Source organism: Hemiscyllium ocellatum, chromosome 2, assembly GCF_020745735.1.
Source record: "Hemiscyllium ocellatum isolate sHemOce1 chromosome 2, sHemOce1.pat.X.cur, whole genome shotgun sequence".
NCBI lineage: Eukaryota > Metazoa > Chordata > Chondrichthyes > Orectolobiformes > Hemiscylliidae > Hemiscyllium > Hemiscyllium ocellatum.
The window spans coordinates 4,750,882-4,776,177 of NC_083402.1; the positions used below are offsets into that span (position 1 = coordinate 4,750,882).

The 25,296-nt window shown below is 45.2% G+C and overlaps 1 long non-coding RNA gene across 1 annotated transcript; it reads right to left on the reverse strand.

Moving 5' to 3' along the window:
- Window positions 1–23,907: 23,907 nt before the first annotated feature.
- LOC132826413 (uncharacterized) lies at window positions 23,908–24,728 on the reverse strand. Its single transcript, XR_009645878.1, has 3 exons — window positions 24,675–24,728; window positions 24,535–24,579; window positions 23,908–24,021 (listed from the first exon to the last, which is right to left on the reverse strand). It is a non-coding gene; the product is annotated as an uncharacterized LOC132826413 (long non-coding RNA).
- Between the last annotated feature and the right edge of the window lie 568 nt (window positions 24,729–25,296).

Genomic DNA, 25,296 nt, shown 5'->3' on the forward strand with positions numbered 1-25,296 from the left:
TTTGGTATCATTTTTTACAAACAGCACATTCTGGAGCCAAAAGTATATCAGACCCTTCACGACTTGTTATTCTGCAATAAGATAAAATCAATTAATAAAATGAAAACAGAGATACCCCGAGGTAGCAATGATACTAATATGACTGAATTTAACAGTTTTAGGGAGGAAACCATGGATCCAAGACTGTTACGTTAAACTAAAATAAGGATAATAGTGAGAGTATGAAAGCAGAACGAGTTGAATTGAACTGATAAATGAGGTGAAGGGAATGATCAATGGATATAGTGGCAGATATTAAAGGGGGTAAATATTCCAATGAGAAAGAGAAATGGCAAGGGGCAGGACCCAGCATTTGGAGGGAAACGCAAAAAGAAATGAAGTATTAAAATGAAAGGAAAAGGAAATAATTACACAAAGCAAAGGAACAGGTCTGAAGATTGAACAGAATATAAAAGGCACAGGAATCAATGGCTCCAAGATGTACAAAGAGGGAAAAATTAATGTACGAGAGAAAATCATGTCAAAATCTGTATTTCTATGAAGACTTTAGAAACAAGTACAACATGAGTCAGTCTGCAGAATTAATCATGGAAATGGCAGATGAATTCAAATAATTTTTGCATTTGCAAGAAAATTACAATCCCCAGAGAAATGACACTGAGTTAATCATTGAAGCTGTGGGCTGGCAACTTCCCGGGTCCCTGCTGGAGGGGATCTTGGGTCTTTAAGGTGTCACTGCTGGGAAAGTTGACCAATTGCTTTAAATTCCCAAAGTTCTCGAGGTTCAGGGGATGTCCCATTCCTTTCAAGAATAGTGAATGTAAGTCATTTATTCAAAAAGGGAAGAAGGCAGAAAGTAGAAAACAACATGTCAGTTTGTTTATCTATCAGAGTGAAAATGCTAGAAATTAATATTGAAGACGTTATAGCAGGTCACTTTGTGAAAATGAAATGTACTGCAGATAAAGGACAACATGTGAATACATTGAGCTTATATTTCCAGAAGGCGTTTGTTAACATAGAAAATAGGAGCTGGAGGAGGCCATTCAGCCCTTAAGCATGTTTCACCTTTCAATCTGATCGTTACTGATTGTCCAACTCAGGACCTTGTTCTGGTTTTCTTTAACATCTTTAATCTGAAGAACTCGATCTAACTCCTTCTTAAAGTATTCAATGTTTTGGCCTCAACTGTTTTCTGTTTAGATTCCTTACAGTCGGGTCACCTGGAGGAAATCCACGCAGACACAGGGAGAATGTGCAAACTCCACACAGATAGTGGCCCGAGATGGGAATTGAACCCGGGTCCCTGGCGCTGTGAGGCAGCAGTGCTAACCACTGAGCCACTGTGCCACCTGTAGTAATGTATTCTTTATGCTTTTCGTGAGGAAATGAATTTCTCCTTCATCTCTGTCCTAAATGACCTACCCCATATCCTTATCCAGTGACCCCTTGGTTCTTGACTCCTCAGTCGTCGGGAACATCTTTCTTGCATTTACCGTGTCTAGTCTTTGCTAAAATTTCATATGTTTTCCTGTGATCCCTCATACTTAATCACAAGTTTCACTTTCCCATACTAAGCAAAGGGGCTTTGATCTCATGACACTTCATGTGTTCATCCAAATACTTTATAAAGCCTGTGAGGCTTCCTGCATCTAGTAAAGTCCCAGGCAATGCATTCCAGAATCCCACCACCCTCTGAGTGAAAGCATTTTGCCTGAAACTCCCTCTGAACCTCCTACCGTTCAGATTAAAGTTATGCCATTTTGTTATTGTGAAGTTCGTAATTCACTGGGAACCAGGAATTCCACATTAGGGAGGCAGAGGTAAAATTCTGGACAGGAACACTTCATTGATGATGCTCACCCCTCCACAACTGTCTCCTTACTGAGCCCCTGGCACCACACCCTGCAAGGGAAATACAATGGCTGCAGATGCTGGAAACCAGATTCTGGAGTAGAGTGGTGCTGGAAAAGCACAGCAGTTCAGGCAGCATCCGATGAGCAGGGAAATCGACATTTCGGGCAAAAGCCCTTCATCAGGAATACAGGCAGAGTGCCTGAAGTTTGGAGAGATAAATGAGAGGAGGGTGTGGGTGGGGAGAATGTAGCATAGAGTACAATAGGTGAATGGGGATGGGGATGAGGGTGATAGGTCAGCGAGGAGCGCAGGGTAAGGTAGCAAAGGGCACAATGGGTGGATGGGGGTGGAATGAAGGTGATAGGTCAGTGAGGAGGGTGGAGTGGATAGGTGGTAAATAAGATAGGTCGGTAGGACAGGTCATGGTGACAGTGCTGAGCTGGAAGTTTGGAACTGGGGTGAGGTGGGGGGAAGGGGAAATGACACCCTGCAAGTCACCTAACCAGCTTTCTTAAAGGGGAAGCATCAACCAAATACCTAACACCCCTCCCCCTTTGTTTTAACAAACCCCACCAAGGCTGGATTCAAACGAGTGTGGCAGGAAGGATCTCTGAATAAAAATGGAACCAAGGGGGGTCATGGGTCAAACTCTCCATAGGTTAGAGTTCTAAAGGAAGATGGTCGTGGTTATAGGACATGAGTTATCTCATCTCATTCTCCCAGGCCCAAACATCCCCAGCTGTTTCATCAATGACCTTCCCTCCATCGTAAGGTCAGAAGTGGGGATCTTACCCGATGATTATGCAATGTTTAGCATCATTTACAAATCCTCAATTTACTGAAGCAGTTCATGTTCAAATCCAACAAGATCTGGAGAATATCTGGGCTTGGGATGACAAGTGGCAAATAACATCCCAGCAGAATCTGCTGTGAGGGGGGAGAGAGAGAGAGAGAGAGAGAGAGAGAGAGAGGATATGAACACAGCACAGACACCAAACAGTGAGGTAAAACATTGAATCTGTTATATAGTGAGAAAAGATAAAACCGGACCTGAAACATTAACTCTGATTTCTCTTCACAGATGCTGCTAATTTCCAACATCCACAATTGTTTCAGTTTGTATTTAACATCAGAATCGAAAGGTGTGGTGCTGGAAAAGCACAGCCGGTCAGGCAGCATCCGAGCAGCAGGAGAATCGATGTTTTGGGAATTTGGAGAGGGAGAGGTGGGCTGAGAGATAAATTGGGTCGTGGAGATTCTGTATGAATCACTCAAAATGGGGAGGTGAAATGGTCCCATTCTATTATCACCAGGTTATTAATCTGGAGACCCAGGTAAGGTCCTGGGGAATGAAGTTCAAGTCCCACTATGTTGGGTGTTCCTTTTTGTCAGTCTGGATTAACAGACTCGTGATGGCCATGACCTATCGAGTAGAAAGTCTGTCATTATTCCCTGGTTGGTTCAAATATGATTCCAGACCCACAGCAATGCGAGTGACCTCCCAGTAGCCTCTGGGCAATTCGGGAGGGATAATGAATGCTGGCCCAGCCAGTGACAACTGGATGCCATGAATGAATCAAAACAAAGAGTCCATGGAAGGTGATGAAACCAAACCCATATTGTCCTCAGGATTCAGGAATTTCTGACAATGAGCAATGAGATTGACTGCTCTGAGTGTGAACATGGTCAGGAGGATTATGGAGAGGACAGCCCAGATTACAATTACGAGTCACAAAGCCAGGTCATGCAGCAGAGACAAGGAATAAAGTGTCTTGACACAACTATAAAAAAGCAAAATCAAACCACCAAGGGATTCAGGAAAACACAGGGAGTGATTAGAATGTGGAACCTGCTCATACACCAAGTGGTTGACACAGTGACCATTGTTGTACTGAAGGGGAAGCTTGATTGACACTTGAGGGAGGAAGCAAGAGAGGGAAGTGCTGTCAAAGTGAGAAAAAGAAGGGTGGGGGAGGTGAACTTGTGCAGAACATGATCACCATCGAAGACCAACAGAATTCTTTAAATTTCATTTGCATGAGCCTTAATTTACTGTTCCGATTACTTCATATAATTCTCAACATGCTGAACTTATATTCGTGAATGGGGTGTAGGTGTTGTGAGTGGGTGTTACCTGTCCCACATTATTGTCACAAAGGTACTAGCGAGCTGCTGCAGTTCATGATGTTATAACCCTCACTAATACTTCATTATTTTTATTTCATCAGTTTTACTTTGGAGCTGGGAATTAAAAAGATGTGAGCTGAAGGTGACAAACAAGTTTTGGTTTCTTTGTGAGGGCAGGCCTGGAAGTTATTTGCAGATTGCTTCTTGATCAGAACCATCGGAGTGAGCTGAAACTTTGGCCCTGATTGATATCTCCAGAAAGTCAAACCAAGAAACAATCATCTCTGCCTGTGGAACTAAAGTATCATGAGAACCGCTTGCATGATCTGGCCAGTTTTGTTATTGTATTTTATTTATCCCTTAACTGTGTTTTTTCATCCGTCAGTATTTTGTGTGATTGGGGCTGAAATGAATAAAAAATGAAAATAGACATCGTCGACTATATTGCTCTTTAATTTTGTTGAATTTTCACTCGTCTGCAGTCACTGTATTGTTCATAAATTGCTAAGTATTTTGTTTAAGTTACAAATCAGTGTCATTTGGGACAATTCTGAAGGTCTTTGAAGGCAAATGGAATTGAGAAAATTGGAGATGAGAATTCCAAAAGCAGAGAAAGAGATAGAAAGGGAGGAGAAAGAAAAAAGTTTCAAAGAGCATTAAAGCTTAAAAAATTGGAACGAGAGTGGCAAGAGAAAGAAAAGTAACAGAAATTGAAAGTGATGCCATTTCGGAGCAGTGGGTCAGTGGTTAGTACTGCTGCCTCACAGCATCAGCAACCCAGGTTTGATTGCACCCTTGGGACCGTCTGTGTGGGTTTGCTCCGGGTCATCTAGTCTCCTCCCACAGTCCAGAGATATGGGGGTTAGGTGGATTGGTCATGTTAAATTACCCATAGTGCCCAGGGATTTTAGGTTAGGTGGATTAGCCACAGGAAATGCAGGGTTACAGGGACGGGATGGAATCCTTGTTTTTAAACGTCAACGTGGATTTGATGGGCTGAATGGCCTGTTTCCATACATTAGGGATTCTATGCTACTCCATGCTAGGTAAGTTAAACCAAATGTTTGGAAGAGACTTAAAGAGGAAGGTTTGAGCCATAATTCACAGTTCAGTCAGGAGATTTTATAGATTGTGCAGGTGAAATGATTGCACAGAGGCCAGGATCCTGTCACCAAGACACATTTTATTTTCACGGTCTCTTACCAGCCAGCTCAGAACCAGTTCCGAAAAAGAGGAGACTTTCTGAATCTCCTGTTTATATCTGTCCCCCAGTGCCCCCTGGCCCAGGTAACAACCCAATCAAGAACCTTCTAAAAGGGGCAGCACGGTGGCTCAGTGGTTAGCACTGCTGCCTCACAGTGCCAGGGAACCAGGTTCAATTCCCATCTGAGGCAACTGTCTGTGTGGATTTTGCACATTCTCCCCGAGTCTGCTTGGGTTTCCTTCCAGTGCTCCGGTTTCCTCCCACAGTCCAAAGATGTGCAGGTTAGGTGAATTGGCCAGGCTAAATTGCCTGTCGTGTTCGGTGCATTAGTCAGAGTTAAATATAGGGGAATGTGTCGGGGTGGGTTGCTCTCCGGAGGATCGGTGTGGACTTGTTGGACCGAAGGGCCTGTTTCCACACTGTAGGGAATCTAATCTAATCAATGAGATCCACCGGGCCCACATTTCAATCACTACAGCAGGTTTTGTCAAAATTTGAAAAGAAGGAAATGGAAGCAATTTTCATGGTGTTTGAGAAGATAACAGATATAAGGTGGGCAAAAGCAGAACTGACCTTGCCCATGCAAAATAAATTAACTGGTAAAGTAGAAGAGATTTCTACATCCCTGTCACAGGAACAGTGCAGGGTTTACGATGAGCTGTTCAATGTGGATAGGAGTTGGTCCTGGGAACATCCAGCTGGAGGTTTTGGAACTTATGGAAACAGCCTGAACAAACAGATACTGAGTTTGGGAAATTTAAAATAATGTTCATTCATGGATAAGAGCATTTAAGCCTGTCAATACTTACAATGTTACAGAGAGAAATTATTCATACAATCCCAACAGTGTGGAAACAGGCCTTTTGACCCAACATGTCTACACTGAACCTCCCGAAGAGTATCCCACACAGACCCATTCCCTTACTACTGAACATTTCCCCTGACTAACCCACACATCCCAGAACACTATGGGCAATTTAGTATGGCCAATTCACTTAACCTGCACATCTTTGGACTGTGGGAGAAAACCAGAGCACCCAAAGGGAACCCACACAGACTCAGGGAGAATCCGCAAAGGGCAGCACGGTGGCTCAGTGGTTAGCACTGCTGCCTCACAGCACCAGGGTCCCAGGTTCGATTCCAGCCTTGGTGGACTGTCTGTGTGGAGTTTGCACATTCTCCTTGTGTCTGCGTGGGTTTCCTCCGGTTTCCTCCCACAGTCCAAAGATGTGTAGGTCAGGTGGATTGGACAGGTTAAATTGCCCACAGTGTTAGATGCATTAGTCAGAGGGAAATGGGTCTGGGTGATTTACTCTGCAGAGGGTCTCTGTGGACTGGTTAGGCCGAAGGACCTGTTCCACACCGCAGGGAATCTAATCTAAATCCACACAGACACTTACATGAGGCTGGAATCAAACCTGGGTCCCTGGCTCTGGGACGCAGTAGCACTAACCACTGGGCCACCCTGTTATTTTAAAAGTATTTAAGTCATCCTAATCTTCTGTAAACAGAACTCATGTCGAAAACTAAAGTGTACTCAGGGCAGGACAAGCCGCTGTAATGGCTGATGGATATGAACTGATCCTCTCATCTCTTTTTGTGTCAGGCCAGAAATGTGAGAAAAATATAAAGTGGTGAAGGAAAAGGGAGGTAGGTCACCAGGACGGACAGGATGGAATCCCCGAAAATTAACAAGGAAATTGCTGAGGGTGGAGGTTCGGTTCAGAAACTTCAATGTTTCTATTCGACTAAGTTGGGTCGTGTGCATTCGGAATGTTGGAAGGTGTGAGGAAAATCTATGGGACTTCTCGGAGTCAGCAAAGATGACAAGGGAGCACAATAAAGAGAATAACATGGAGCACGCTGTAGCTTTGACTATAACAAAAAGGCCAGAGGTGAACTCTGTCATGAGGACAGAAATGTGTAGATGAGAGATTCCTTTTGTCGAAAGGGAAAGTGACTCCTTTCCTTCAGGTGAGCTAGCTAAACCCGGGGAACAAGTGAATTTGCGAAAGCCAAGGTGATGTTGTGGGATGTGTGTGGGACAAGGACAAGTGTCACCCAGAACAGGAAAAACAAAAGCTTTCATTGGCTTTCACACAAAATGAGAGAAAATGAGATTTTTTGGCACGTGTGGATTTTATCAAAATTTTGATTTAAGTTTAGGACAATAGACGCACCCTTGATGTATTGATTGGAAGGAGGTCAGCCAGGTGGACATCATAAAATATGAGTTCCCTGATTGGGGCTGTTAATCTGGTCTAATCAAGGAGCCCTGGCTGACAGACATAAACAGGAGTGTCAAATATCCTGTTCATTCTGAAAGCTGGCTCTGAGGGAGGATCAATGTGAAGGACTTTCCACAAAGGGTGACTTGGTGAGGGGTGCCAGTCTCTGTGGAGTTATTTCAGTGGTGTTGAGAGGTAAGTATGCTCCTGAAAAAAAAATCACTTGTAACAGTCATCTTTGAGTTGGGGTAAACATTTCTGACATCATCCTGTTATTTCTGAAGATTGACTCATTTTATCCGACTATCAAAGACTAGGCCCAGGATGTGGAAAAAATGTGCTATTGATTCTGGCCAAATTACATTAGGGTGGTTGAAAAGCAATCAATAGTTCTCCTGACATCTTGTGGAGGCACAGCTTGTTTCGTTCTGAGGAGAGTGACTTTCCTTGAGGCATCAGATACTAAAACCTTTCAAGAGTTTGTGGATTTAGTTCAGAGAAATTAAGATCCCAAGTCTCCTCTAATTCTGAAGTGTTCCTGGTTTGGCAATTCAAGAACCAGGGGAATCCACATCAGGATTTTTTACTGGGCTAAGACAACTGGAAGTGGCATGTGACTTTGGTTTAACCCTTAAGGAGGGTTGAGAGACCATTTGGTATTTGGGATTAATGATGTGACCATGCACAAGCACCTACTAGCTCAAGCCCAACTGGACTTCAAAGTGCATGACAACTGGCTTTATCATGGAAAATGTGGCCAGTGGGGCAAACGAGTTGCAAAGCGTCCTGATGGAAATGAACCCCCTCACCAGGCCGATTGGGCTTAGGGAACAGTACTTGAGTGAAGGCAATTGCATAGCCTCACTCAGGACATACCCTGAACAGAGGGACTCGAGATCAGCCCACAGAAAAACCCCAGAACAAAGCCAGGCCTCAGCCAAACAATTAAAATTGTCTTCAGGATCCGGGCCAACAGGCCACTATTAGTTGCTGCCGGTGTGCAACTCGAAACAGCAAAAGAGTCCCACTGGACCTAAACTGAGTAAGAGAGCTCATAGTCCAGTATCCAGGAGAGTGCACACCTTGGGAAAATCCACTTACATCTGGTTTGGAACAGTTACGTTTATTGGCAACATCCAAATCAGAACCAATCAAAATAAACATCTGGTTAAACAGTCACCTGCTTCTAATGGAGCCCGATACTGGTGTGGGTGTTTCAGTGATGACAGAACCAGTGTTTAACATTAATCACTCTGGACTCCAAATCTTAAGTTTGTGCAAGACCTCAGCGAGACTAACAAGTTACACTGGGTAACCTGTACAGATTAAGGGCCTCTTATGAGAACCAGTTGGTTCAGTTGCCACTGACTATAGTATGCAGCAAGCTTGATGGGGCTAAAATTGGTTGAGAATGATTCACCGAGATTGGCTCAATATTCTCCAATTGGAAAATGGCTGCCTGAGTACTAATGAAACACCTGACATTTTTCAGGAAGCTCTCGGGACTATCAGGGGAGACAAGGCCACTGTGCATGTTGACCAGGAAGTAATTCCAGAAGGCTGCAAGGCCCAGCCAGTGCCATTTGCCTCAAATTGGAGGTAGAAATCAGACGGCTGGAATGCAAGGAAGCATCAGACCAGTGCAGTTTACAGAATAGGCAGCCCCGGTCATCCCAATTGTCAACCCCTTTGGTCAGTTTGCCATTTGTGGGTATTTTAAACAAATGGTAAACAGTTTTTCACAGCTAGATAAATCCCCAATCCCTCGCAGTGAGATATATTCACAAAGCTGGAAGGGGGCACTGTCCTTCATGAAGCTGGACATGACCCGTGTATATTTGTAATTGCAGTTAGATGAGGATTCCCAGAAATATCCTGCAATTAATACCCATAAAAGTTAATACCAATACACAATACTGCCTTTTGGACTAACATTAGCCTGGGTAGTTTCTCAATGGACAATAGAGAACATGTTACAAGTTCTCGCCAGATGGTGGCATTTATCTCGATGACGTGTAAATATCAGGGAAGATTAACAAGGAGTACTTAAAGAACTTGGACAGAGAACTGAGATATTTCTCCCAGGTGACCATGTACCTTAGAAGGGAAAAAATGTGAATTCCAGGCACCCCAAGGGACCTACTTGGGCTCCAGAGTCAACAAGACCAGGTCACATCCATTGGAAGATAAAGTGAGAGCAAACAATTGCACCCTGGTGTCATCTGACTTCTGACATTCTTCAGGGGATGAAGTTTGGTTGAGGAACCACAGGAATGGCTCTGCATGGGTAAGCTACATGGTCAACACGAGGTCAGGTCCTGTGATGTATAAAGTTCTGGTTGGTCCAATGGTGCCGAACAAGGACATGGACCATATGAAAGCTGCAAACTCACAAACAGTGCAGAAACAATACATGCCCGGCTCCTTGGCAGAGTTTCTAATTGTTTGGGAACCTGGGTATTCTGCCTGTCCATCAAGCATGGGGCGACATGGTGGCTCAGTGGTTAGCACTGCTGTCTCACAGCACCAGGGTCTCAGGTTCGATTCCAGCCTCAGGTGACTGTCTGTGTGGAGTTTGCACATTCTCCCCGTGTCTGTGTAAGTTTCGTCCGGATGCTCCCGTTTCCTCCCACAGTCCAAAGATGTGTAAGTCAGATGAATTGGCCATGCTAAGTTGCCCATAGCGTGAGGTGCATTAGTCAGAGGGAAATGGGTCTGGGTGGGTTACTGTTCGGAAGGTTGGTGTGGACTGGTTGGGCTGAAGGGCCTGTTTCCACACTGTAGGGAATCTAGCTTTGAAGATGCCTCGGAATCTGAAATGGACACAGCGGATGTCGCTGCCTCAGTGCCTTTGATGCCTGGACAGGAGAAGGAATTTCTTCCAAGACAATCCAGAGACGAGAGGTGAGCGGCTGTGTGTTCCACACCGCCCATATCGGGGTCAGAGTTGGAGGGACCTGACCCAGTGCTCAAACACCCCAGGAGGATCTACGAAGAAAAGAACTGGCTTCTGTCCTCGGATTCAGGCGGGGAAGGATGTAGTGATTGTAACGAGGTCAGCCAGGTACACCTTATAGAATATCAGTTCCCCGACTGGGGCTGTTAATCTGGGCCAATCAGGGAGATCTGGCTGACTGAAAAAACAGGAATGTCAGAGGTTCTGTTCACTCTGAGAGCTGGCTCTGAGGGAGCTGGATCAGGGTCATGGATTCTCCACATGTAAATAAAGGGGCACTTCATGATGGATACCAGCCTCTGTGGAGTTATTTCTGTTGACTAATTTATTACAAAAATGAATAAAGATGGAATGGTCTACAGAATGATGCCAGGCAGCCTTTGAAAAACGATAAGTAATTTTAACAACTGAATCTGTGTTAAGTGCGTTGAGGTGTAATGGACCATTTCAATTCGCAGGAGATGTTAGTGATTTGGAGATTAGAGCAGCTCTCTTACAGGACGATGAGGCTGGAATGGAGAGGCCTATGGCCTATCTTTCAAAAACGTGGAACCAACATCAGAAATGCTGCTTGACAATAGAAAAGGAAGCATTGTGATCAGTTCTTCAACACGTTGAAGATTATGTTTGACATGGAAACACTGAGACTGTGTGATTTTTCCTAATCATAATCTACTTACTTTTGAACAAAAAAATTGAAACTAAGACTCCAGTGTTGTGCAGGTGAAGCTTAGGTCATGCAGCTGTCTAAAATAAAAGTTGTACGTATTGTTGGGAAAGCAAAACTAATTGTTGATGCTTTATCCTGAATGTTCAGAGTGGTCTGGCAGGCTAAAAACTAAATATCCAAGGCTGGATGAAATATGTCCCAGGTTTATGTGTGAGGCAAAAGAGGAAATAGTCAGGATGTTTGCAAAACATTTTCACTTCTTCTCTGGCTACAGGAGAGGTGTAGTAAGACTGGAGGGAAGCCAATGTGGTACCGCAATTCAAAAAGGGAGCAAGGGATAAACCAAGTAACTACAGTCCAGTCAGTCTCCCCTCAGGAGGGGGGAGTCAATTGGAAGCAATTTTCAGGGACAGAATTAATCTACAGTTGGAGAGGGAGGGATGTATCAAAAACAGAGAGCACGGTTTTGTTAAGGAGAGGGAGGCAGAAGACAAGAAAGTATAGAGCTGAAAATGTGTTGCTGGTTAAAGCGCAGCAGGTCAGGCAGCATCCAAGGAACAGGAGATTCGACGTTTTGGGCATAAGCCCTTCTTCAGGAATGATGAAAGTATGTCCAGCAGGCTAAGATAAAAGGTAGGGAGGAGGGACTGAGGGAGGGGTGATGGAGATGTGATAGGTGGAAGGAGGTCAAGGTGAGGGTGATAGGCCGGAGTGGGGTGGGGGCGGAGAGGTCAGGAAGAAGATTGCAGGTTCGGAAGGCGGTGCTGAGTTCGAGGATTTGACTAAGACAAGGTGGGGGGAGGGGAAATGAGGAAACTGGAGAAATCTGATCTCTAGCATCTGCAGACCTCACTTTCTCCGACAAGAAAGTATAGGCTGGTTCACCTGACCTCAGTCATTCGTGAGATTTTAGTTTCTATATTATCAAGAATAAGATTGCAGAGCACTTGGAAGTACATGATGAAATTCACCTGGGTCAACATGACTTTGTTAAGGCGAGGTCATATCTGGTAAATCTGTTAGAATTCTTCGAGATGGTAACAAGTAAGTTAGACTAAGGACAGCCAGTGGATATGGTCTATTTGGGAGGTTGCAGAAGGACTTGGACAGGATACAAGAGTGGGCAAAGAAGTGACAGATGAATGATAATGGGGAAATGTGAAGGGTTCTGTACTTTGTTTGGAAGAAAAGAGTTGTAGATTTTGGAGTCCTGGTTCAGAATTCACTTAAGAGCAGCATGCAGATTCACTTAACAGTTAGGACGGCAAATGCAACATCAGCATTCATTTTGATAAAGCTGAATATAAGAGTCTGAGATGGTAGGAGGATACAGATGAGCTGGTCTGATAGATTGAGCAGTTACAAATGGAATTCAATGTGGATATATATGAGATGATGCACTTGGGCAGGACAAACAAGGCAAGGGAAGACATGATGAACAACAGCAGCTTGAAAAGCACAGAGGATGAAAGGGACCTTGGTACATATGTACTGGTCACTTAAGTTAGCAGCACAGGGGGATAAAGTGGTTCAAAAGGCAGATGGAAGAGTTACCTTTATTATTGTCACTTCTCAGTCAGTTCTGTCCCAGGATCTCTCTGAAACCTGGGGGTGCCTGCAGTGTTCTGTATCTCCCCTCACTCTCTGGAAGGTCACATGAGTTTCTGTGGGCTCTGTCCCACACGGAGCTCTGATGGGAATGTTTCGGCAGCTTCAGGTAAGCGATGTTATCCTGGCTTCATTTTTTCCCAAAAGGAAGTCATTTCTCCCTGATGAAGAAACCACGGTGAAGGAAAAGGCTCATTGTGCTGAACAGCAACAGCTTTGGGAAGTAAGTACCAGGCAGCAGACGGGTCATCAAGGAGGAAGCAAATCCATGATTAACAAAGTAGATTTGAAAGGTCAGTGTTAGAAAATACTTACTGTTTCCCAGTACCAAGACTGACAGGAGGACTGCAGAAAGACACACAGAGACACCTCATCATCAATACTCCAGCATTTCACCCTTCTCACTCGCTTCCTCTTGTCCCTTCACAAAAAAACTACAGAAGGGACTTGACTTCCTGTGCACTGCCAAAGGAATGTTGATAAATCTTACATGAAAGGCTACAGAAAGGGAAGGCTGTGTACAGTCAGTAGCAGCTGAGAGAGTGAAAAGACTGTTTTGAAAGTGGGGCACCAATCATAGCCACTCCAGAAAAGGAACGATTGCACCAGTTTCCAATAAATTTCTCAAAGTCCTCAGTCCCAACATCAAATACTCTGAGAGCTGGGGAAGCACTGGGTTAAATACACAATAAAGCTCCTCTGCACATTACTGCCAGCACGGTGGCTCAGTGGTTAGCACTGCTGCTTCACAGCACCAGGGACCTGATTCAATTCCACTCTTTGGCAACTGTACAAACCCGACAGAGACATTCTCCCTGTGTCAGCGTGGGTTTCCTCTGGGTGCTTTCATTTTCTCCCACAGTCCAAAGGTGTGCAGCTGAGGTGTATTCACCATGGGAAATGCAGGAATAAGGGAAGGGGTTGGAAACAGGTGTGATGTCTTTCAGAAGGTCAGTGTCAACTTGATGGGCCGAATGCCGTGCTTCCACATTATAGGGACACTATGATTCCATGAGACATAGTCCCTGTCAAACACTCCCTTGACAGGAGCATCCCTGGATCAGACAAAGGATAATATGGATCCCTCTTTATTGCTGAAGAGAGAGGGACTGGAGACACAGATGCAGGCTGCTGTCCTGGACCTTCTGGACTGAACACATCGTGGAGCTAAGGACTGACCCAGGACCAGAGATTTCTGGCGAGTTAATCACCACTCCCATGTGTAAAGAGATTTTTCAGAGAGTCTGGGTTGTACTGACACTGCTGACATACACACACAGAGGAACCTCAATTATCCAGCATTCAATTATCCGAATTTCAGATTATCCGAACAAGGTCACAAAGACCTGATGCTTGGCTAAACTATGTCATCCACCATTAACAGAATCGATTAACAGAACGAAACACTCCCTGCCTGTGTCATTAGGATATTTATTTCTGATACATTTAGAACCAAATATAGAACTGAACAGAATGAGGTAGATTTGTAATATCTGTTGTGACTGCTGAAGCCAGGGTGTGGTTTGCATGTTATTTCTACAGTCCCCACAATTGCCTTCTCAATGCCCCAAAGCTTGGGGGCTGTCTCTTGTGTTTCTTTAGCTTGGTCCAAGCTGCATCAAGGTTTTTGGAGTATTTTTACCTGCCTCTGTCATTCCAGGAGGAAAAAAGCCTGGGACAGAGCAGAAAGGGTCAAGACAGAGAGTGTGCTGCTGATCATTCATTTCCTCATCCCTTATATGGAGAGCATCCTGACTCTGACTGCCCCGAGCAGGGCCAGGACAGATCGGAGGCTGCACTCGGCTGGGTGTACCAGGAGTACCAGGGTGTACCATGGATTTACAAAAGATGGACACTGATTAAAGCATGCTGGGAAATCAAACCCAGCCTTGACTAAAGTGACTGTGCTAATCCACCCGCTGCAGGATCCAGACAGGCTACAGCTGCTCACAGACGGTTTACAAACAAACCTGACAGCTGCAGACCCTGCAATACACACCTGAAGCTGGACTTGAATGGGACAATAGAATGTCACCCTGGGGACAATTGGGAGCAGGGAGTCATTCAATAGACATGGAGGTGCCTAGTACCCTTATTTGGAGGAGGCTACATGCACACAGCACCGACCATAATGAACACCTAAGGGCCACCCTGCCATCAATGAGCCTACACCTGGTTTGGTCTGTTTGATCAGGGCAATCAAACCTGGTCAATCCATTGGCAGATCGTCAAGACCCTCCCAAAAGGGCAGGATGGCTCTGAAGGATTAGAATCATCGCAAAACCCCACTCAGAGCGGTAACCCGAGAATAACCACTGAAAGAGAAGGCACCTCCAAGGCCATCGGAAGTAGAAGAAGACCTCACCGTGTGGAGCTCCGTTCCAGTGGGATGGGATACGGTCACACCAGGTTAAGCTGAAACGTAAGATAGTTTGTTGTGGTTTTTTTTGTTAGATTATGGCGTACTTTATTGTTCTAATATTAATTGTGTTCAACAACCAAATATTTTTGTCTTACAGTTGACTTCCAGTTCTTTTGCTGAATATAAGATTTTAAACACACTGTGTGGCAGGTATAACAAATTGGCACCCCAGATGGGACCTCGATATGTTGCTCTGAAATCGAATCCTGTCCAACCTGACACTCTGTGCGATTTTGCCTGAGCCACTTGTTAAGAGGACAGCTGTCCCACACGAAGGTCAGGAGTCCCAAGTGAATCAATCCGAATAGAAAGGTCAAAACTGAACTGTTCTTGAAAAGATAAAGCCAACAGGTTTTTACTTCTAGTCCAGCAAACAACTGTTTCTGTGTGTGTTTGGGGTAGGTCAGGTAAAACACCGAAACGTCGGGAGAGACCCAGTGGTATTAGGACCAAGAAAGTAACAACAGCGGTACCCTCAGTCCATTCAAATAATACTCCTTTATACCGTCACTCTTCCCAAAATGGATAACGTCACATTTATTAACATTGTATTCCACCTGCCAGACATTTGCCCACTCACTTAAGTATCGCTGCAAAGTTTCACAGTCCTCTACACACTTTGCTCTGCCACACATCTTCGTGTTATCTGAAAACTTGGACACACGGCACTTGGCCCCCAACTCCAAGTGAAGAAGCAGGCAGCTGCAGATCATACCAAGTGTCTGCAGGAAATTGACGAATTAAAATCACAGCTTTCCATTCGAAATGGGATAATGTGCCCATACGGAGAGGTTAGAGAAGAAAAAAAACAAAGGATAGACTGGGATGAGCTCAGGGAAGACACTCAACAGTGGACCAGGAGCACAGAGGTTTGGGGTCTATCCCCACCCTTCCCATAGGAGTCTCCTCCTTCAATGCCCCTGGGAGCACTCCCGGTCACATTGAACCCAATAACAATTGAAAGGCAGTTCGGGGACCCGAAGGACCTGCCCCCAATCACATACATCACCCCATTTACCACTGCACAGTCTGCAGAGATCAGGGCAGCATGGTGGCTCAGTGGATAGCACTGCTGCCTCACAGCACCAAGGACCTGGGTTCGATTCTAGCCTCAGGCAACGGCCTGTGAGGAGTTGGCACATTCTCCCCATGTCTGCCTGGGTTTGCTCCGGCTTCCTCCTGCAATCCAAAGATGTGCAGGTTAGCTGAATTAGCCATGCTGCATTGCCCATAGTGGCCAGGGATGTGTAGGTTGGGTGTATATTGGGATGGGGTAAATATTGGGAAGGGGAATGGGTTTGATTGGTTTACTGTTTGGACTGTCAGTGTGGACTTGTTCAGCTGAAGGGTCTGTTTCCACATTGAACAAAGAAAATTTACAGCCCAGAAACAGGCCCTTCAGCCCTCCAAGCCTGTAGAGGTCCTACTCTATGGGTGGCATGCTAGCTCAGTGTTTAGCATTGCTGTCTCACAGCACCAGGGTCCCAGGTTCGATATTCCAGCCTTGGGTGACTGTCTGTGTGGAGTTTGCACATTCTCCCCGTGTCTGCATGGGTTTCCTCCCGGTGCTCTGATTTCCTCCCACAATCCAAAGATGTGCAGGCCAGGTGAATTGACTATGCTCAATTGTCTATAGTGTTAGGTGCATTAATCAGAGAGAAATGGGTCAGGTTGGGTTACTCTTCGCAGGGTCAGTGTGGACTGGTTGGCTCGAAGAGCCTGTTTCCACACTGGAGGGAATCTCAACTAATTCTAAAGATAGAAAAACATAATCCTGAATTTGAACCATCCACTGATCCTTTTATATTCTATAAGAAGTTCAGGCAGCAGAACATTTTACGGGGTCTGGACGAGAGAGAGGAGGTGAAACTTATTGTAATGTGTTTGAGCCAGTCGGTACAGCCCATGATCCCAGCTCCAGCAAATGTGGGAGACAGAGGCCTTGTCAACATGAAAAAGCCAATCCTGACAGTGATTGGTTCGAATAAAGGGGACCCCGTCGACGGCTTGGATAAGGGTAGGCAAAAGAAAGGGACACACCCAACTGTCTTAGCCAGTTCCTTTGGGTACATATCACAGGGGTTTCTGGAGAGTTAGACAGGGGTCAGTTATCCGAGGCTGACTCAGCTAAGTGGGTGAGGACTTTAGTTTCCCAGGGCACTGAGGAGAGCAGGAAGGTCTGTGTGAACTTCAATCCTGTAGAGGCAAGACACAGTGAGGCATGGGTTCTGAGCGGAATGTCCCAGGTGTGGGAGACTAACCAACCTCAGACCCTCAATGCCAACCTTTGAGGCATCCGCACAACAGTGTCAGGCTTCTGCCTCCCTGATATGGGTCTGTGACACAAAGTGGGATGGTGCAGGTTGGCCACTAGTCAACAGCGAGATAGGAGGTCGCCCTGTCAATTTCCTTTGGGATACCGGAGATTCCGACACAACCCTGAATACATCGAGATTTAAAAATATACCCTGGTGGACCACAGGAACGATTGCTTTAAATGGGTTGGCTGGTCATGTACAGGAGGGGTACGTTACTGAAAGGATCGGATTTAAACTGGGTGATATTACATGCCAGTGTCCTGCTATTATAATCAACCCGGGGTTGGGGGGGATCCACATACTCGGCATTGATTATCTGATGAGGTGTAGTTTTAGAATTGGCCCAGTGAATGCCTGCATAGGGCAGTTACCTCCAGTCATTAACACCCCATCCATCATCTCAACAGGTCCTCATGCTAATCGAGTCAGTACAACAGGAAAGTTCTGATTTAATCCTCTGACAATGACCAAGAATCTGGCTGTGGGAAGGATAGCTGCAAAACGCAAAGACATATTAGCCCAGCATAAACATGACTGTGAGCATATCCCTGGAGAGGTGATAATTGAGGGGCCCAACCCTGTAATCACAAAAAAAATATGGTTTCCTCAGACAGGCAGAGGGGGAGGTGGCCAAGGTGATTGACAGTCTGTAACCTCCACTAATAATGATCCCATTTGGCCAATCAGCAAACCAGATGGGTTTAACCATTGATTACAGACAGCTTCGTAAAGTCAACCACCCCCCACCCCCCCCGCCCACCCCCCCCCCACCCACTTCACTGCACCAACAGGAGCCACAATAATGAAGAAAGTCCCACAAGTGACGTACTTCACAGGACTTGATATCAGTCATTGGAATCGGCTCTATTCCTGATGAAGGGTTTTTGCCCAAATCGTCGATTTTCCTACTCCTCGGATGCTGCCTGACCTGTTGTGCTTTTCCAGCACCACTCTGATCTAAACTCTAGTTTCCAGCATCTGCAGGCCTCACTTTTGCCTCATACAACTTGTAGACGACTGACTTGTGTAAACAGAAACAAAGGAGGAGCACATTCAGCTCCGAGGTGAATTACTCGATCTGTTACACAGGCTAGGATGCAAAATTAATCTGAAAAAGACACAAATTCTACAGCCTAGGGTCACATCCTTGTGAATGATAATCACCCACAGGAAAAGGGAAATAGATCAAAAGCGATTCGAGACCACAGAACGATTCCCACTCCCCCGAGATGGTCGTGCACTTTGATCCTTCCTTGGGTTAGTGGGATAGTGCAGGAACCACATTGATGGGTTCACCATCAAAGCAGCCCCAGTCTCAGAGTTACTGATAAAGGACGCTGCCTGGAATTGGACACCTCAACACACAGAGGAGTAACTGAGTTACAACACGCCCTCACAACAGCACCTGCCTGACTAGTTCCCAACCCTGATTTACCATACGCCCTCGAAGCTGCAGCCACAGACCAGACGATAGCTGCTGTTCCACTGCAAGAGTGACATGGTAGGCAAGGGCCAGGAGCTTATGCCTCCAGGGTCCTACAGCCCGTGGAGCAAGGGCTTTCCATGTGGGAATGGCACCACCACACAGTCTTTTGGGCAGGCCAATACTTTGACTACGTTATTGGTTTAAACCCACTGACCATACTGACTGAACATACACCAATCCAGGTCCTGCTGGACGGCCCAATCAAAGATGGCTCAGTGAGACAGATTCGAGCCACACGATGGACTCCACTGCTTCAGAGTCGGGACATCACGGTCAAACGTACCAAAGTGCCCAGCTTCCTAGCTGATGGCCTGAATTATGGAGGAGACCCACATGACTGCCAAATCACAGCCACAAAACACCCTACCGGCCCTTTTATGACCCAAACAGCAGGGAAAATGGCTGGGATGAGACAAGAGAATAACCAAGCAGACACAGCCATCGGAATTTCTGTAGGTGGACCCTCGACTGGACAGGATGGCATGTGGATCACCGGCTGTGGGATATACATGACCAACACTCAGGGACAGCTATTGTTTCAATTAGCCTGAAAATTACCCAACCATCTCAGTGACCAGGCTGTGGAACTAGCAGCTGTGGCTTATGTAGTTAGCCACTCCAACCAGTTCCTCCATCCACAGATATATTTTCCAACAGCATGTGTGTGTGCAACAGCCTCACTGAATTCTTACCACTCTGGGAAGCAAAGGTTTAATTTCTACCAATGGGAAATCACTACCAACAGCCCCCTTTATTTCAGTACGGACTGCAGTCTGCCCGTGGAAGGCAATAGAGTATAATTAAAGTTAAACACCACCACAAGACATCCCCAGAAGGTAACTACAGAGCAGGTGAATTCTCCATAAAATGTTGCTCATGTTGGAAAATTGTGGCAGTTACCTACAGGTGAGCAGGCCAATGCAGTTACTGTAAGTCAGACTAACGTAGAAGACCTTCGACAAGAGCAACATCGTGATGACCTGTTAAAACAGATTGTGGCAGGGATTTATCCAGATGCCTAAGCTATGTGGAAAGATTCTCTGCAAGTACATGATGAGTTAGTCCAAAAGGCAGGAGTCTATGTAGTCCTGACTCAGGACAGGAACCACATTATTTACCAATTCCATGATGGCATGGGCACCAGGGAATCGAGGCTGTGACAGAACACTTGAAGAACTGTGTTGGCACGCACGTCCAGTGGAAGGGCCCTGGACAAACCTCCAAGTTGACTCTATAGGTGCCCTGCCTCCATGTGAAAACAGATACACCTACATCCATGACATCATCGACACTTTTACAAAACGGATCGATGCATTTCCCATTGGGGCAAACACAGTGAGAACAACAGCCCAGATCCTCACACAACAGGTGTACACGAGATGGGGTTGACCCTGCAGTATCGAGTCAGATCAGGGAACCCCATTTCACTAGCCGAGTAATGCAAAATGTGTTGACCATGTTTGGTATCAAACAGGAATTCCACATCACTTACCACCCCCAATCCAGTGGGATCACAGGCAGAATGAACCACAGACTGAAAGGGATGATGAGGAAAACAGTGCAACAGAATAACAAAACCTGGGAGACAGTGCTTCCATTTGTCCTCATGGTGAGGAGATACCACCCACCCCCCCAACTGATGACAGGCTGACCCATGAAAGGGGTTGTCTCCCTGTTCGGACTTGACCTATCAGAGCCTGCCTCACTGCCCTCCCCCACAAAAAGCTGGACAGCACCTCCCCCACAATAGTAAAGGCACTTAGCTGGCAGTAGCTGTCCAGTTAGGGACGAGAAAGAAACTAAGCAAGGCTTACTTCAATCGCAAAATTAACCGTGTCGAGTACCCCACAGGATAGCAAGTAATGCTCCAGGTCTATGAGCCAAGTTCCTTCCTTTCCCCTAAATATTCCAGTCCACTTATGGTGGTGGATAAAGCTAGCCCCTCAGTCTATAAGATTCTACTAGCCATGGGTAAAACTGGCTGGTACCACAGAAACCAGTTAAAAGCCTTTGGCACACAACACAGCCCCTCTCACCACCTTAGTCTATGGAAGGCAGCTGACACAGTTTCAGACCAAATAACAAGACCAAGGACACCCCATAACACATCCTCAGGGCATCCACCCCTGATGGAAATGATACACTTCCATCACTGTCACCAGTAGCAGATTCCATATCCAAGGGACCCCCGACCAGTTTAAATGACCCAATAGGAGAGTGTGCAACAGATTGGCATCAGACATTACCCAGTGACAACACGGAAATGTCACAGATTCCTGAGAACCCCCTGACAGATCGGCAAACTGAACATTCCCGACTCAGTATAACTCAGACACTTAACGGTATCTCCGCACCATGGACATGAGACTCACTCAGAACAGACTCACTCAGACTGTCACGCAGCAGTTCCTGATGACTCCAATAGGGGGAGTGATAGTAAACCAACAGGGAAACCCAGAGCAGGCGAGCTCAGACTCCCAGACGGTAATTCCAGATGTCTCCAATAGGGGGCATGGCACAGCCCATGTCTGGGAACCGAGAGAATTACAGACTAAACAAAACTGACGCAAACTCCCAGATGGCAATTCTACATTTCTCCAACAGGGGGACGGATAGCACACCAATAGGAGAACAGGGAGGATTTGATACAGACACCCCAGAGACAGAGGATTCAGACTCTCTGTTTGGTGTCTCTTTGACAAATGCACTGATTCAATGATCCAAGTGAAGAAACAGCTCCTGACAGCCACTCAAGGGAAGATGCAACTGTTTCTGGTCATCAAAACTCTCATGCAGCTCACACCTCTTCCAGCTTTATTCCTCTGCACGCTGAGGAATTTAACCAAGTTATAATTCTTCAATTTTCTGCTCATTGGATAGAATCTCCAAGTCAGATTCTTCATGGTACCTTCACTTTCATCCTCATTTCTATGACCCACATTTAAACTGGTCTCTGTCAGTCAGGCCAGCTTCATTTTCGTTTATATTTCAATGATTGATCTCTTGCAAGCCCCGACACATTCACTCGTCTTTGAAACACTGATCTTCATGACCACCTCGTCTCAGATTTTGTTTTTCTCCTAACCACATCACGGTCAGCTCATTTAAACAGTCCTAACCTCTACCGCTAGAAACCAAGGTTGGAGCCTAATAATCCTCGAAACCCAATCTAACGTTCCACCTGGGATTCACATTACCATGTTTTGTTTTTGTTTTTAAAAAAAGTGGGGGAGGGTTAGGTCATATACATCCTGAGCATATCCATTGTATTGTGTCAAAACAGTTCAGTTATTAAACAAGGTAACAACAGATCTCTCCCCAGGGTAACCACAGACCGCAAGCAAGAGCTATTTCATCACATTAAACAATCCAGGATGCACTTATCAATTCATTGTTGCTTTCAGTGGTTGGGATAGTTAATTTGTTTTTATCTGTAAAGTACTTAAACTGACCCATTAAGGCAAGTACTTGAGAATTCTTTGTTCAATTAAGTAGATTAGAACAGTATAGACGTCCTGTGGTTACCCCCGTGCTGTGCACTCTGTGTGGTAGGGTACTTGAAACTGACCCTTTAAGGCAAGTCCCCAATGACTCTGCTTCCACCACCACAGCTGGCAATGCATTCCACGTATTCACAACTCTCTGTGTAAAGAACCTGCCTCTGACGTCTCCTTTATACCTAATATCTTCAAACTATGACTTCTCGTACCAGTCAATCCTGCCCTGGGGAAAAGTCTCTGGCTATTGCCTCTGTCTATTCCTCTCATTATTTTGTACACCTTGACCAGGTCTCCTCTCTTCCTCCTTCTCTCCAGAGAGAAAAGTCTGAGCTTATTCAACCTTTATTCATAAGGCAAGCTCTCCAGTCCAGGCAGCATCCTGGTAAACCTTCTTTGCACCCTCTCCAAAGCCTCTGTATCTTTACTATAGTAGGGCAACCAGAACTGGACACAATATTCCAAGTGTGGTCTATTACATATGGATGGTTACTGTTCTGCCTCACTGAGGTAGCATGTTGGAAATCAAGTTGCATTATTCCCTGAATTGTCACCAAAGTTAGTTTCCCCTGAGTTTTATACTAAAGATGACAGAAGGCACAGACTAGGTTTCTGTTCTTCACAAGGATTACTATTTATCACACATAAATAGACTCTAATTCCACACAAAAATGATGGACCATTGAGCTATAACAACATTAGTTAAAACTCTAAGATGCTCATGAATCAAGTCCCCTTAAAAGCAAGCACATATTGTATGCACACACACACACAGACACACACACACACACAGACACACACACAGACATGCGCATGCACACACAGACACACACACAGACACACCCACACAGAAAATAAACATCAATCACAGAAAACAGTTTCGTCAATCCCTGTTCGCGGGATCTGCTGAGATGATTCTTGTGCTGATCAGAATGCTGCTTCTCCAGATGCTGTCACTTGTTTACTAGAGATAGAGTGTGTGGTTTATAAAAGGTCTGACTTACTCATTAAAGGTCAGAACTTACTGCAACTGCTGAAGGAATAGACAATTAGTTGGTTATCCTCAGATTTAAAGTAGCTTTTCCTGCTGGGAACAGATCTGATGATGAACAGTTCCTCAGATGGTGGAGATCGGATGGCTTCTCCCTGTCATGTTCATATCCACAAACTGTTCAATTACCTGGGAACCAATCACATAGTCATTGGCAGCAAAACGGTTTTTGTCATTGATTACTGATCTTTAGTACAAAGACCAATCAGATACTTGCTTCTGGCTGAATCGCCAGTTGTACATGGGCATGTCTCCAGTTCGTCTGCACCTTCTTCTGCTGCTGTCTGACCCAGCAGCTGTGTAAACAACACTTACAATGAGTGTCAGGTTACTTGCTTTCAAAAGTGTGCAGTATCCCTTAAACAATCTTTGGTTTTCAACAATTCTGATGCGTTTCAGTCCACAATTAAAAATACACTAAGATAAAAAGGCACAAATTTTTAAAAAAATTTAAAAAACAATTTTGAAGAACAATAATGCCAAGTTTTGAGCCGGTAAGTTCCATGACGTTCCTTGAATTTGATCTGAGAAACAATGCAACCTCAGTTCTTATTCGCTCCTAATGAGTCTTCACCACAGCTGCATAGGTTACATCCGCTAGAAAGAGACAGAAATCAGAGCTGATGATAATTATAAATTCAGTTTAAAGATAAATACAGGAAAGGGGCATATTTACCCAAATATCAGTCCCATCACTATCAGAGTAGTTACAGGAAAGGGAAATATTTACTCCATCAGTTGTACATTTTCCCCTCATTCTCTTGATGACGCTCACAAATACATTGGGAGAGACAAGCTTTTTGAGAGACAGTCAAGTATCATCCAATGGGATAGTGGAGAGACTGTTTGCTTTCTGATTGGTGGAGTAAAGGAACATCCTATTGAAGATGAATAGACTGACGGGCCAATGACAACAGCACCCTGGTGAGGGAATGGGGCTTTAAGGTCATGTGATCAAATCTCCATAATGGCGCCACCCAAAGTTGGGGTCTCAAATAACAAGGAAATGGATCACCCAGGCCCAACTAGCACTGTCCCACACATCAGAGAATGGGCTTCAGGGATTGGGAAAGGAGAAAGAATTAGGATTAGGATTCGGAAAGGACAAACCTGACTCACTCTCTTCTGAATCAGCAACCCGGAGAGTCTTGTCACCTTGAAATGAAAGAGAATAGTCTGTTAGTGAGGAGGATGTATTTTAAATGTTTAGAAATATCACGATGTGGGAAAAAAAGTATGTAGCTGGTTACCTTTTCTGTTGCTGTCAAACACGATGCTGGCATAGGGACAGGAGTCAGGCTGAGCTGTAATACAAACAGGATTCACTCTGAAACTGCCTTACTGCATTCGCTTTCTGACTCTAGAATCAAAGAATCATACAGAACCCTGGATTCACATCACAGCTTTACCATTGGAAAATGTTCAATGAACTGCATGAGAATCAGACATCAAACCATATTCGGAGTTATTTGGACAGGTGGTGTTCCAACACACATGTCTTCAGGAGCGACTTAAGAGGGGGAGAGAGAGTTGGAGAGGTTTGGACAGGGATTCTCACAGTCTTGGAGATTGAAAATTAGACCCCAGTGATGTTACTATGACAGTCCGGTGAAACCACCACCACCACACATCTCTCTCTAATGAGCGTAGATTAGAGTGGTGCTGGAAAAGCACAGCAGGTTAGGCAGCATCCGAGGAGCAGGAAAATCGACATTTCGGGCAAAATCCCTTCATCACTTTAATCTAGACTCTGATCTCCAGAACCTGCAGTCCTCACGTTTGCCTAGCTTTTCCTCTCTAATGAGAGAACAGTCCGATGCCCTCTGGACTATGGTGAGTTTACATTTACAGGAAGCGATATGGAGGGGCCTG